This window comes from Dama dama, unplaced genomic scaffold (assembly GCF_033118175.1).
Source record: "Dama dama isolate Ldn47 unplaced genomic scaffold, ASM3311817v1 ptg000080l, whole genome shotgun sequence".
NCBI lineage: Eukaryota > Metazoa > Chordata > Mammalia > Artiodactyla > Cervidae > Dama > Dama dama.
This window is the reverse complement of record NW_026870899.1, coordinates 2,193,619-2,206,225: the sequence shown is the minus strand read 5'-3', so window position 1 is coordinate 2,206,225 and position 12,607 is coordinate 2,193,619.

The following is a 12,607-nucleotide window of genomic DNA, read 5'->3' as shown; positions in this document are numbered from 1 at the left end:
TCCCAGTGGGTTTTGTCATACATTGATATGAATCAGCCATGGATTTACATGTATTCCCAATCCCGATCCCCCCTCCCACCTCCCTCTCCACCCGATTCCTCTGGGTCTTCCCAGTGCACCAGGCCCGAGCAATTGTCTCATGCATCCCACTTGGGCTGGTGATCTGTTTCACCATAGATAGTATACATGCTGTTCTTTTCTAATATCCCACCCTCACATTCTCCCACAAAGTTCAAAAGTCTGTTCTGTGTTTCTGTGTCTCTTTTTCTGTTCTGCATTTAGGGTTATCGTTATCACCTTTCTAAATTCCATATACATGTGTCAGTATGCTGTAATGTTCTTTATCTTTCTGGCTTACTTCACTCTGTATAATGGGCTCCAGCTTCATCCATCTCATTAGGACTGGTTCAAATGAATTCTTTTTAATGGCTGAGTAATATTCCATGGTGTATATGTACCACAGCTTCCTTATCCATTCATCTGCTGATGGGCATCTAGGTTGCTTCCATGTCCTGGCTATTATAAACAGTGCTGCGATGAACATTGGGGTGCACGTGTCTCTTTCAGATCTGGTTTCCTCAGTGTGTATGCCCAGAAGTGGGATTGCTGGGTCATATGGCAGTTCTATTTCCAGTTTTTTAAGAAATCTCCACACTGTTTTCCATAGCGGCTGTACTAGTTTGCATTCCCACCAACAGTGTAAGAGGGTTCCCTTTTCTCCACACCCTCTCCAGCATTTATTGCTTGTAGACTTTTGGATAGCAGCCATCCTGACTGGCGTGTAATGGTACCTCATTGTGGTTTTGATTTGCATTTCTCTAATAATGAGTGATGTTGAGCATCTTTTCATGTGTTTGTTAGCCATCTGTATGTCTTCTTTGGAGAAATGTCTGTTTAGTTCTTTGGCCCATTTTTTGATTGGGTCATTTATTTTTCTGGAATTGAGCTGCAGGAGTTGCTTGTATATTTTTGAGATTAATCCTTTGTCTGTTTCTTCATTTGCTATTATTTTCTCCCAATCTGAGGGCTGTCTTTTCACCTTACTTATAGTTTCCTTTGTAGTGCAAAAGCTTTTAAGTTTCATTAGGTCCCATTTGTTTAGTTTTGCTTTTATTTCCAATATTCTGGGAGGTGGGTCATAGAGGATCTTGCTTTGATTTATGTCGGAGAGTGTTTTGCCTATGTTCTCCTCTAGGAGTTTTATAGTTTCTGGTCTTACATTTAGATCTTTAATCCATTTTGAGTTTATTTTTGTGTATGGTGTTAGAAAGTGTTCTTGTTTCATTCTTTTACAAGTGGTTGACCAGTTTTCCCAGCACCACTTGTTAAAGAGGTTGTCTTTTTTCCATTGTATATCCTTGCCTCCTTTGTCAAAAATAAGGTGTCCATAGGTTCGTGGATTTATCTCTGGGCTTTCTATTCTGTTCCATTGATCTATATTTCTGTCTTTGTGCCAGTACCATACTGTCTTGATGACTGTGGCTTTGTAGTAGAGTCTGAAGTCAGGCAGGTTGATTCCTCCAGTTCCATTCTTCTTTCTCAAGATTACTTTGGCTATTCGAGGTTTTTTGTATTTCCATACAAATTGTGAAATTCTTTGGTCTAGTTCTGTGAAAAATACCGTTGGTAGCTTGATAGGGATTGCATTGAATCTATAGACTGCTTTGGGTAGAATAGCCATTTTGACAATATTAATTCTTCCAATCCATGAACACGGTATGTTTCTCCATCTGTTTGAGTCCTCTTTGATTTCTTTCATCAGTGTTTTATAGTTTTCTATGTATAGGTCCTTTGTTTCTTTAGGTAGATATACTCCTAAGTATTTTATTCTTTTTGTTGCAATGGTGAATGGTATTGTTTCCTTAATTTCTCTGTCAGTTTTTTCATTGTTAGTATATAGGAATGCAAGGGATTTCTGTGTGTTAATTTTATATCCTGCAACTTTACTATATTCATTGATTAGCTCTAGTAATTTTCTGGTAGAATCTTTAGGGTTTTCTATGTAGAGGATCATGTCATCTGCAAACAGTGAGAGTTTTACTTCTTCTTTTCCTATCTGGATTCCTTTTACTTCTTTTTCTGCTCTGATTGCTGTGGCCAGCACTTCCAACACTATGTTGAATAGTAGTGGTGAGAGTGGGCACCCTTGTCTTGTTCCTGATTTCAGGGGAAATGCCTTCAATTTTTCACCATTGAGGGTGATGCTTGCTGTGGGTTTGTCATATATAGCTTTTATTATGTTGAGGTATGTTCCTTCTATTCCTGCTTTTTGGAGAGTTTTAATCATAAATGAGTGTTGAATTTTGTCAAAGGCTTTCTCTGCATCTATTGAGATAATCATATGGTTTTTATCTTTCAATTTGTTAATGTGGTGTATTACATTGATTGATTTGTGGATATTAAAGAATCCTTGCATTCCTGGGATAAAGCCCACTTGGTCATGGTGTATGATGTTTTTAATATGTTGTTGGATTCTGTTTGCTAGAATTTTGTTAAGGATTTTTGCATCTATGTTCATCAGTGATATTGGCCTGTAGTTTTCTTTTTTTGTGGCATCTTTGTCTGGTTTTGGAATTAGGGTGATGGTGGCCTCATAGAATGAGTTTGGAAGCTTACCTTCTTCTGCAATTTTCTGGAAGAGTTTGAGTAAGATAGGTGTTAGCTCTTCTCTAAATTTTTGGTAGAATTCAGCTGTGAAGCCATCTGGTCCTGGGCTTTTGTTTGCTGGAAGATTTTTGATGACAGTTTCGATTTCCTTGCTTGTGATGGGTCTGTTAAGATCTTCTATTTCTTCCTGGTTCAGTTTTGGAAAGTTATACTTTTCTAAGAATTTGTCCATTTCATCCAAGTTGTCCATTTTATTGGCATAGAGCTGCTGGTAGTAGTCTCTTATGATCCTTTGTATTTCAGTGTTGTCTGTTGTGATCTCTCCATTTTCATTTCTAATTTTGTTAATTTGGTTCTTCTCTCTTTGTTTCTTAATGAGTCTTGCTAATGGTTTGTCAATTTTGTTTATTTTTTCAAAAAACCAGCTTTTAGCTTTGTTGATTTTTGCTATGGTCTCTTTAGTTTCTTTTGCATTTATTTCTGCCCTGATTTTTAAGATTTCTTTCCTTCTGCTAACTCTGGGGTTCTTCATTTCTTCCTTCTCTAATTGCTTTAGGTGTAGAGTTAGGTTATTTAATTGGTTTTTTTCCTGTTTCTTGATGTAAGCCTGTAATGCTATGAACCTTCCCCTTAGCACTGCTTTTACAGTGTCCCATAGGTTTTGGGTTGTTGTGTTTTCATTTTCATTCATTTCTATACATATTTTGATTTCTTTTTTGATTTCTTCTATGATTTGTTGGTTATTCAGAAGCGTGTTATTTAGCCTCCATATGTTTGAAGTTTTAACAATTTTTTCCCTGTAATTGAGATCTAATCTTACTGCACTGTGGTCAGAAAAGATGACTGGAATGATTTCAATTTTTTTGAATTTTCCAAGACCAGATTTATGGCCCAGGATGTGATCTATTCTGGAGAATGTTCCGTGTGCACTTGAGAAAAAGGTGAAGTTGATTGTTTTGGGGTGAAATGTCCTATAGATATCAATTAGGTCTAGCTGGTCCATTGTGTCATTTAAGGTTTGTGTTTCCTTGTTAATTTTCTGTTTAGTTGATCTATCCATAGTTGTGAGTGGGGTATTAAAGTCTCCCACTATTATTGTGTTACTATTAATTTCCTCTTTCATACTTGTTAGCGTTTGCCGTACATATTGCGGTGCTCCTATGTTGGGTGCATATATATTTATAATTGTTATATCTTCTTTTTTGATTGATCCTTTGATCATTATGTAGTGTCCTTCTTTGTCTCTTTTCACTTCCTTTATTTGAAAGTCTATTTTATCTGATATGAGTATTGCGACTCCTGCTTTCTTTTGGTCTCCGTTTGCATGAAATACTTTTTTCCAGCCCTTCACTTTTAGTCTGTATGTGTCTCTTGTTTTGAGGTGGGTCTCTTGTAGACAGCATATATAGGGGTCTTGTTTTTGTATCCATTCAGCCAATCTTTGTCTTTTGGTTGGGGCATTCAACCCATTTACATTTAGGGTAATTATTGATAGGTGTGGTCCCGTTGCCATTTACTTTGTTGTTTTGGGTTCACGTTTATACAACCTTTCTGCATTTCCTGTCTAGAGAAGATCCTTTAGCATTTGTTGAAGAGCTGGTTTGGTGGTGCTGAATTCTCTCATCTTTTGCTTATCTGTAAAGCTTTTAAATTCTCCTTCATATCTGAATGAGATCCTTGCTGGATACAGTAATCTAGGTTGTAGGTTATTCTCTTTCATTACTTTCAGTACGTCCTGCCATTCCCTTCTGGCCTGGAGGGTTTCTATTGATAGATCAGCTGTTATCCTTATGGGAATCCCTTTGTGTGTTATTTGTTGTTTTTCCCTTGCTGCTTTTAATATTTGTTCTTTGTGTTTGATCTTTGTTAATTTGATTAATATGTGTCTTGGGGTGTTTCGCCTTGGGTTTATCCTGTTTGGGACTCTCTGGGTTTCTTGGACTTGGGTGGCTATTTCCTTCCCCATTTTAGGGAAGTTTTCAGCTATTATCTCCTCGAGTATTTTCTCATGGCCTTTCTTTTTGTCTTCTTCTTCTGGAACTCCTATGATTCGAATGTTGGGGCGTTTCACAGTGTCCCAGAGGTCCCTGAGGTTGTCCTCATTTCTTTTGATCCTTTTTTCTTTTTTCCTCTCTGCTTCATTTATTTCCACCATTTTATCTTCTACCTCACTTATCCTATCTTCTGCCTCCGTTATTCTACTCTTGGTTCCCTCCAAAGTGTTTTTGATCTCATTCATTGCATTATTCATTTGTAATTGACTCTTTTTTATTTCTTCTAGGTCTTTATTAAACAGTTCTTGAATCTTTTCAATCTTTGTTTCCAGGCTATTTATCTGTAACTCCATTTTGTTCTCAAGATTTTGGATCATTTTTATTATCATTATTCTAAATTCTTTTTCAGGTAGATTCCCTATCTCCTCCTCTTTTGTTTGACTTGGTGGGCATTTTTCATGTTCCTTTACCTGTTGGGTATTTCTTTGCCTTTTCATCTTGTTTAGATTGCTGTATCTGGAGTGGGCTTTCTGTATTCTGGAGGTCTGTGGTTCCTTTTTGTTGTGGAGGATTAACCCAGTGGGTAGGGTTAGACGATTGGCTTGTCGAGATTTCCTGGTTAGGGAAGCTTGCGTCAGTGTTCTGGTGCGTGGAACTTGATTTCTACTCTTTGGAGAGCAATGGAGTGCCCAGTAATGAGTTTTGAGATGGGTCTATGTGTTAGGTGTGACCTTGGGCAGCCTGTATGTTGATGTTCAGGGCTATGTTCCTGCGTTGCTGGAGAATTTGCGTGGTATGTCTTGCTCTAAAACTTATTGGCTCTTGTGTGGTGGTTGGTTTCAGTGTAGGTATGGAGGCTTTTGGACAGTCACTTATTACTTAAAGTTCCTTGTAGTCAGGAGTTTTCTGGTGTTCTCAGGTTTTGAGCTTAAGTCTCCTGCCTCTGGATTTCAGTTTTATTCTTCCTGTAGTCTCAGGACTTCTCCAACTATGCAGCCCTCCTTTCGAAGACAATGGGCTGCTTTTCTGGGCGCCTGATGACCTCAGCTAGCGATCAGAAGTTGTTTTGCGAAGTTTGCTCTGCGTTCAGTTATTCTTTTGATGAATTTGTAGGAGAGAAAGTGGTCTCCCCGTCCTACTCCTCCGCCATCTTGGCTCCTCCCCTCCTCATATTTTTTACACCTTTTGAAGCTCTTCATGTATTTCACACTTTTTCAGGCTCTTCATGTTTTTCAACACGGCTTCATGCTCCTCCTATTTTTCAGACCGTTTCATGCTCCTCATATTTTTCACACTTTTTGAAGCTCTTCATATTTTTCACACATTTTAAGCCTCTTCATGTTTTTTAACACCGCTTCATGCTCCCCCTATTTTCAAGACAGTTTCATACTCCTCATGTATTTCATACCTTTTGAAGCTCTTCATATTTTTCACACCTTTTCAGGCTCTTCATATTTTTGAACACCGCTTCATGCTCCTCCTATTTTTAAGACCGTTTCATGCTCCTCATATATTTCACACCTTTTGAAGTTCTTCATATTTTTCACACCTTTTCAGGCTCTGCATGTTTTTCAACACCGTTTCATGCTCCTCCTATTTTTCAGACCGTTTCATGCTCCTCATATTTTTGACACCTTTTGAAGTTCTTGATATATTTCACACCTTCTCAGGCTCTTCATTTTTTTGAACACCACTTCTTGCTCCTCCTATTTTTCAGACCGTTTCATGCTCATCTCATTTTTGACACCTTTTGAAGCTCTTCATATATTTGACACCATTTGAAGCTCTTCATATTTTTCACAACTTTTCAGGCTCTGCATATTTTTGAACACCGTTTCATGCTACTCCTATATTTCAGACCGATTCTTGCTGCTCATATATTTGACACCTTTTGAAGCTCTTCATATTTTTAACACCTTTTCAGGCTCTTCATGTTTTTCAACACCGCTTCATGCTCCTCCTATTTTTCAGACCGTTTCATGCTCCTCATATTTTTGACACCTTTAGAAGCTCTTCATATTTTTCACACATTTTGAGGCTCTTCATGTTTCTCAACACTGCTTCCTGCTCCTCCTCTTTTTGAGACCGTTTCATGCTCCTCAAATTTTTGACACATTTTGAAGCTCTTCATATTTCTCACAGCTTTTCAGGCTCTTCATGTTGTTCAACACCCTTTCTTGCTCCTCCTATTTTTCAGACCGTTTCATGCTCCTCATATTTTTGACACCTTTTGAAGCTCTTCATATTTTTCACTACTTTTCAGGGTCTTCCTGTTTTTGAACACCGCTTCATGCTCCTCCTATTTTTCAGAACTTTTCATGCTACTCATATTTTTGACACCTTTTGAAGCTCTTCATATTTTTCACACCTCTTAAGGCTCTTCATGTTTTTGAACACCATTTCAGGCTCCTCCTATTTTACAGACCATTTCATTCTCCTCATATTTTTGACACATTTTGAAGCTGTTCATATATTTCACACCTTTTCAGGCTTTTCATTATTTTCAACACCACTTCATGCTCCTCTTATTTTTCAGACCGTTTCATGCTCATCTCATTTTGACACCTTTTGAAGCTCTTCATGTTTTTCACATCTTCTGAAGCTCTTAATATTTTTCACAAATTTTCAGGCTCTTTATGATTTTCAACACCGTTTCATGCTCCTCCTATTTTTCAGACCGTTTCATGTTCATCTCATTTTGACACCTTTTGAAGCTCTTCATAGTTTTCACACCTTTTGAAGCTCTTCATATTTTTCATATTTTTGAAGTTCTTCATAATTTCACACGTTTTCAGACTCTTCATGTTTTTCAACACCGCTTCATGCTCCTCCTATTTTTCAGACCGTTTCATGCTCCTCATGTATTTCACACGTTTTGAAGCTCTTCATATTTTTCACAACTTTTTAGCCTCTTCAAGTTTTTGAACACCGCTTCATGCTCCTCCTATTTTTCAGATCGTTTCATGCTCCTCATATTTTTGAAACCTTTTCATGCTTTTCATATTTTTCACAACTTTTCAGGCTCTTCATGTTTTTGAACACCGCTTCATGCTCCTCCTATTTTTAAGACCGTATCATGCTCGTCATATTTTTCACACATTTTGAACCTCTTCATGTTTTTCACACCTTTTCAGGCTCTTCACGTTTTTCAACACAACTTCATGCTTCTCCTATTTTTCAGACCGTTCAATGCTCCTCATGTATTTCACACCTTTTGAAGCTCTTCATATATTTCACACCTCTTCAGGCTCTTCATGATTTCCAACACCGCATCATGCTCCTCATATTTTTCAGACCGTTTCATGCTCATCACATTTTTGTCACCTTTTGAAGCTCTTCATATTTTTCACAACTTTTCAGGCTCTTCATGTTTTTAACAACCACTTCATGCTCCTCCTATTTTTCAGACCGTTTCATGCATATCTCATATTTGACACCTTTTGAAGCTCTTCATATTTTTCACACTTTTTCAGGATCTTCATGTATTTGAACACCGCTTCATGCTCCTCCTATTTTTCAGACCGTTTCATGCTCCTCATATTTTTGACACCTTTTGAAGCTCTCATAGTTTTCAAACCTTTTCAGGCTCTTCATGTTTTTGAACACCGCTTCATGCTCCTCCTATTTTTGAGACCGTTTCATGCTCCTCATATTTTTGACACATTTTGAAGCTCTTCATATATTTCACACCTTTTGAAGCTCTTCATATTTTTCACACCTTTTAAAGCTTTTCATATTTTTCACACGTTTTCAAGCTCTTCATGTTTTTCAACACCACCTCATGCTCCTCCTATTTTTCAGACGGTTTCATGTTCTTCATATTTTTGACCCCTTTTGAAGCTCTTCATATTTTTCACAAGTTTTCAGGCTCTTCATGTTTTTGAACACTGCTTCTTGCTCCTCCTAATTTTCAGAGAGTTTCATGCACCTCATGTATTTCACACCTTTTGAAGGTCTTCATATTTTTCACACCTTTTCAGGCTCTTGATGTTTTTCAACACTGCTTCTTGCTCATCCTAATTTTCAGAGAGTTTCATGCGCCTCATCTATTTCACACCTTTTGAAGCTCTTCATATTTTTCACACGTTTTCAGGCTCTTCATGTTTTTGAACACTGCTTCTTGCTCCTCCTAATTTTCAGAGAGTTTCATGCGCCTCATGTATTTCACACCTTTTGAAGCTCTTCATATTTTTCACGAGTTTTCAGGCTCTTCATGTTTTTGAACAGTGCTTCTTGCTCCTCCTCTTTTTCAGAGAGTTTCATGCTCCTCATGTATTTCACACCTTTTGAAGCCTTTCATATTTTTCACACCTTTTCAGGCTCTTCATGTTTTTGCACACCACTTCATGGTTCTCCTATTTTTCAGCCCGTTACATGCTCCTCATGTATTTCACGCCTTTTGAAGCTCTTCATATTTTTCACACCTTTTCAGGCTCTTCATGTTTTTGATCAGCATTTCATGCTTCTCCTATTTTTCAGACCGTTTCATGCTCCTCATATTTTTGACACCTTTTAAAGCTCCTCATATTTTTCACACCTTTTCAGGCTCTTCATGTTTTTGAACACCGTTTCATGCTCTTCCTATTTTTCAGATCGTTTCATGCTCCTCATATATTTGACACCTTTTGAAGCTCTTCATATTATTCACAACTTTTCAGGCTCTTCATGTTTTTCATCAACGTTTCATGCTGCTTCTATTTTTCAGACCGTTTCATGCTCCTCATATTTTTCACACCTTTTGAAGCTCTTAATATTTTTCACACCTTTTCATGCTTTTCATCTTTTTCAAAACCGTTTCATGCTCCTCCTATTTTTCAGACTGTTTCATGCTCCTCATATGTTTGACACCTTTTGAATCTCTTCATATTTTTCACACCTTTTCAGGCTCTTCATATTTGTCAACACTGTTTCATGCTCCTATTATTTTTCAGACCGTTTCATGCTCCTCATATCTTTGACACCTTTTGAAACTCTTCCTGTTTTTCACACCTTTTCAGGCTCTTCTACTTTTTCAACACCTCTTCATGATCCTCCTATTTTTCAGACCATTTCATCCTCCTCATATATTTGACACCTTTTGAAGCGCTTCATATTATTCACAACTTTTCAATCTCTTCATGTTTTCAAAAACACTTCATGCTCCTCGTATTTTTCGATTGTTTAATGCTCCCCAAGTATTTCAAACCTTTTGAAGCTCTTCATATTTTTCACAACTTTTCAGGCTCTTCATGTTTTTGAACACCGCTTCATGCTCCTCCGATTTTTCAGACCGTTTCATGCTCCTCATATTTTTAACACCTTTTGAAGCTCTTCATATTTTTCACACCTTTTCAGGCTTTTCATGTATTTGAACACGCTTCATGCTTCTCCTTGTTTGCAGACCGTTTTTTGCTCCTCATATTTTTGACACCTTTTGAAGCTCTTCATATTTTTCACACGTTTTCAGCTCTTCATGTGTTTCAACACCGCTTCATGCTCTTCCTATTTTTCAGACCGTTTCAAGCTCATCTCATTTTTGACAACTTTTGAAGCTTTTCATATTTTTCACAACATTTCAGGCTCTTCATGTTTTTGAACACCGCTTCATGCTCCTCCTAATTTTCAGAGAGTTTCATGCTCCTCATGTATTTCACACCTTTTGAAGCTCTTCATATTTTTCACACGTTTTCAGTCTCTTCATGTTTTGGAACACCGCTTCATGCTCCTCCTGTTTTTCATACTGTTTCATGCTCCTCACATTTTTGACACCTTTTGAAGCTTTTCATATTTTTCACACCTTTTCCGGCTCTTCATGTTTTTGCACACCACTTCATGGTTCTCCTATTTTTCAGCCCGTTACATGCTCCTCAAGTATTTCACGCCTTTTGAAGCTCTTCATATTTTTCACACCTTTTCAGGCTCTTCATGTTTTTGATCAGCATTTCATGCTTCTCCTATTTTTCAGACCGTTTCATGCTCCTCATATTTTTGACACCTTTTATAGCTCCTCATATTTTTCACACCTTTTCAGGCTCTTCATGTTTTTGAGGACAGCTTCATGCTCCTCCTATTTTTCAGTTCGTTTCATGCTCCTCATATATTTGACACCTTTTGAAGCTCTTCATATTATTCACAACTTTTCAGGCTCTTCATGTTTTTCATCACCGTTTCATGCTGCTTCTATTTTTCAGACCGTTTCATGCTCCTCATATTTTCACATCTTTTGAAGCTCTTCATATTTTTCACACCTTTTCAGGCTCTTCATGTTTTTGACGACAGCTTCATGCTCCTCCTATTTTTCAGACCGTTTCATGCTCCTCATATTTTTGACACCTTTTGAAGCTCTTAATATTTTTCACACCTTTTCATGCTTTTCATCTTTTTCAAAACCGTTTCATGCTCCTCCTATTTTTCAGACTGTTTCATGCTCCTCATATGTTTGACACCTTTTGAATCTCTTCATATTTTTCACACCTTTTCAGGCTCTTCATATTTGTCAACACTGTTTCATGCTCCTATTATTTTTCATACCGTTTCATGCTCCTCATATCTTTGACACCTTTTGAAACTCTTCCTGTTTTTCACACCTTTTCAGGCTCTTCTACTTTTTCAACACCTCTTCATGATCCTCCTATTTTTCAGACCATTTCATCCTCCTCATATATTTGACACCTTTTGAAGCGCTTCATATTATTCACAACTTTTCAATCTCTTCATGTTTTCAAAAACACTTCATGCTCCTCGTATTTTTCAGATCGTTTAATGCTCCTCAAGTATTTCAAACCTTTTGAAGCTCTTCATATTTTTCACAACTTTTCAGGCTCTTCATGTTTTTGAACACCTCTTCATGCTCCTCCGATTTTTCAGACCGTTTCATGCTCCTCATATTTTTAACACCTTTTGAAGCTCTTCATATTTTTCACACCTTTTCAGGCTTTTCATGTATTTGAACACGCTTCATGCTTCTCCTTGTTTGCAGACCGTTTTTTGCTCCTCATATTTTTGACACCTTTTGAAGCTCTTCATATTTTTCACACGTTTTCAGCTCTTCATGTGTTTCAACACCGCTTCATGCTCTTCCTATTTTTCAGACCGTTTCAAGCTCATCTCATTTTTGACAACTTTTGAAGCTTTTCATATTTTTCACAACATTTCAGGCTCTTCATGTTTTTGAACACCGCTTCATGCTCCTCCTAATTTTCAGAGAGTTTCATGCTCCTCATGTATTTCACACCTTTTGAAGCTCTTCATATTTTTCACACGTTTTCAGTCTCTTCATGTTTTGGAACACCGCTTCATGCTCCTCCTGTTTTTCATACTGTTTCATGCTCCTCACATTTTTGACACCTTTTGAAGCTTTTCATATTTTTCACACCTTTTCAGGGTCTTTATTTTTTTCAACACCTTTTCATGATCCTCCTTTTTTTCAGACCGTTTCATGCTCATCTCATTTTTGACACATTTGAAGTTCTTCATATTTTTCACACCTTTTGAAGCTCTTCATATTTTTCACAACTTTTCAGGCTCTTCATGTTTTTCAACAACGCTTCATGCTCCTCCTATTTTTCAGACCGTTTCACGCTCCTCATATTTTTGACACCTTTTGAAACTCTTCCTGTTTTTCACACCTTTTCAGGCTCTTCTACTTATTCAACACCGCTTCATGTTCCTCCTATTTTTCTGACCATTTCATCCTCCTCATATATTTGACACCTTTTGAAGCTCCTCATATATTTCACATCTTTTCAGGGTCTTCATGTTTTTGAACACCACTTCATGCTCCTCCTTTTTTTCTGACCGTTTCATGCTCATCTCATTTTTGACACCTTTTGAAGTTTTTCATATTTTTCAAAACTTTTCAGGCTCTTCATGTTTTTGAACACCGCTTGATGCTCCTCCTATTTTTGAGACCGTTTCATGCTCCTCATATTTTTGACACATTTTAAAGCTCTTCATATATTTCACACCTTTTGAAGCTCTTCATATTTTTCACACCTTTTAAAGCTCTTCATATTTTTCACAAGTTT